General features: G+C 54.2%; 1 pseudogene; it reads left to right on the top strand.

Moving 5' to 3' along the window:
* The first annotated feature begins 949 nt into the window (after positions 1–949).
* The window catches only part of LOC103737434, a 4,896-nt pseudogene continuing 3,008 nt past the window's right edge, over positions 950–2,837 (top strand).

Genomic DNA, 2,837 nt, shown 5'->3' with positions numbered 1-2,837 from the left:
GTCATGTGTATTTCAATGAGAGATTTTTAAGGGACTGGTTTGCTATGCAGCTACGGAGAGAAGACAGGCAGGCCTCCAAGATGGGAACCCTGAAAAAGGCTGCAAGGTAACCGAGCTGGATTTGTTTATTTTTGAGGTGTATTTATCTACAATAGAAGATCTTAGCATGGAATGGGTTTTTGATAAACGCCTCAGTCTGTGTGATCCCTCTCCCAAATTCAGTTTTTTTTTCGAGTTTTTGTTTTCATTTTTAAACACTTTTTGAGGCAGGGTCTCAATCCTTAGTCTATGCTGGACCTCAAACTCAGGCTCCTAATCTCTGCCAAGTTGTGGGGATTACTAGTTTAGGCCATGCTGCCTGGCTCTGAGTTCAGGTTTGTTTTTTTTTTTTTTTTCATTACTTCTATTTTATTTTTGGGGTCTTTTTGAGAGAAGGTCTCCCTGTAGCCCCAGCTGGCCTGAAACTCGCTTTTCAGTCCAGGCTGGCCTTGAACTCGCAGAGATCCATGCTCGCCTTCGCCTCCAGAGTGCTGGAATTAAAGGCAAGAGCCACCAAAAGACTGGCTTTATTTGTTTTTTTTAGTGGCAGGCTCGGCTCAGCTAGCTTCCTAGTGCAAGGAGCTCAGGTAGAGAGCTTGAGCTCTGAGCTCTGCACATCCCTGTGATTGTAGCAATTCTGCAGCAAAGCCCTAGGTGCATGCAGCTGGCGCACAGTGGTTGGAGCTGGGGGAAGGTGGGCGTGGCCTTGAAGTATCCAAAAGTTCTGACGTAGGCATCCGAGCCCCCAAAGGTACAACCCCCACCCCACCTCCCAGAAGTCTTGACGTTGCGTGTCTGGAGCTCGCCACTTGGACTGCACGTCCACCCGGAGCATAAGCTTTGTGGTCTCCTGCTTGCTGGGGTGCGTGGATCTACTGGCACGAGACGCAGTCGGAGCCCAGGAGGCAGCATGCCCAATGATGATGCCTTCAGCAAGCCCTCCGCACCCGAGGCGCCGCATGCTCCCGGGGCACACCCCGCAGCGCAAAGCCGACTACAGCAAAGCGGCTGGGGCGCTGCTGGGGGCGGCGGGGCGTGCCGGAGGCAGCGGAGGCGCGGCGGGCTCCGGGAACAAGAAGTCTCCAAGGCTGCGCAAGTGCGCTTGCTGCAGGAACCACGGCTATGAGTCCCCGCTCAAGGGCAGCAAGCGCTTCTGCTCCTGGCGGGACTGCCAGTGTAAGAAGTGCATTGCCTAGAGACAGCATGTGATGGCCACACAGGTGAGTGCGGGTGTCCGGGAATCGCGGTTCGGCTCCCAGCCATACAAACTTAGCCCTCCAGATGACCGGAGCCCGGAATCCGGGGGTATGGAGGGACCGCGGGGCAGACGGAGGCACTGGGAAGAGGACTAAGGGACCGCGGGGGTGGGGGGAGGAAGGAGGGACAGTCCGGGGATGGAGGGATGGAAGGACCTCCGGGCGGACGGAGGGACAGAGGGGAAAACTCGGGCGGGCGGGGGTGGGGGGACTATAAAGGGACCCAGGGGGAGGCTGGAGGGACTCCCGGGGTACGGGGGTGGGGGTCTACGAACGGACTGCCAAGGGACGGAGGGACCGAGGGGAGCATGGAGCAACCGCGGGCGATGGAAGGACTGCAGTGGGGACAGTGGAACCGCCGACAGAAGCCAGAGGCGTGCACTCGGGCTGGGACTTTGGTCACGGATGGAGGTGTGGGATGGCCAGCGACGCCTTGGGAACCCTACTTGACTGAGTGAAAATAGGGATTCACGCCCCTTGAGTCTACAGGATAAGGGCCGCCAAGATGCCAGGTTGGGGCAGTCCGCATGGATCCATCCTCGCTCTCCTTGAGGCTGCAGAGTTCACTCCGCTCTGAGTTTCGGGCTTCTCCCTGACGTTGGACCCCACCGTCTCGAACGATGCTCTGCGAACAGCGTTGCGAGGGTCCTATACATCCCCAGCAAACTTGGGTGGTTCACTCTGCTGGGAGGGCTCGCTACCCGGAATGCCAGCCCTAAGCTGAGAATTGTGGGGTTCATTTTGATGGGCTCCGCACTACCCCGAATGCCCGAATCAAGCTGAGAGTTGCGGGGTTCGTTCCACCTAGACGGCTCCCAGTGACCTCAAGTCCCGGTACCCAGCTGAGCGCTGTGGGGTTTGCTCTGATGGAAGGGCTTCCCATGACCCTGAATCCTCGACCCAAGGTGATGGCTGCAAGGTTTGCTCCGCTCGGAGGGTTCCCCACAATCCCAACCCGGTTCAAGCTGGGAATTTTGGGGTTCCCTCTGCCCGGGCTCAAGGGGAGGCGGGACCCTTGGGACCGGGTTTTTTTTGTTTTGTGTTTTTTTTTTTTCCCACTCCAGCTCCAGCGGCCCCTGAGCATGACGCTCCCGGGTCTTTCCAGAAAAGCCCTAGGGACTGACAACTACTCTCCGTGGTCCTGCAGTTCTTAAATCCCCCGCCCCCCCAGACCGGCTCAGCCATTTTGAGCACTTTGCAAGCGCTAGCGTTTAAAATTTTCTAATCCCTATTCAAGTTATTTACGTTCAAATTAGTTTGAAAGCGTTTTACTTATGCTTAAGAATTAAAAAAAAAAATAGAGGCACAGGGGACAGATGTGCGAGTTTGAAGTACTGATTTTTTTAAATAGCTTCAGCAACAGGCTAGTAAATTAAAATATTAACGGAAATAGTTAAATGTCTTCGGTATCCTTAAAGGATTTTTACAAGGCAATAATACACATTCTTTCCACCTAAAAGTTGTTTCATCTTCTTAAGGCAGGTTATTTAAAAACGAAAAGCTGCCAAAGAAATGTTTGCTAAAGATGTGCTACTTTTGATT

Source organism: Nannospalax galili, unplaced genomic scaffold (assembly GCF_000622305.1).
Source record: "Nannospalax galili isolate Female #2095 unplaced genomic scaffold, S.galili_v1.0 scaffold6938, whole genome shotgun sequence".
In the NCBI taxonomy this organism is placed as follows: Eukaryota; Metazoa; Chordata; class Mammalia; order Rodentia; family Spalacidae; genus Nannospalax; species Nannospalax galili.
The sequence above is the reverse complement of the archived record's forward strand: the minus strand, read 5'-3'. Positions and strand labels throughout refer to the sequence as shown.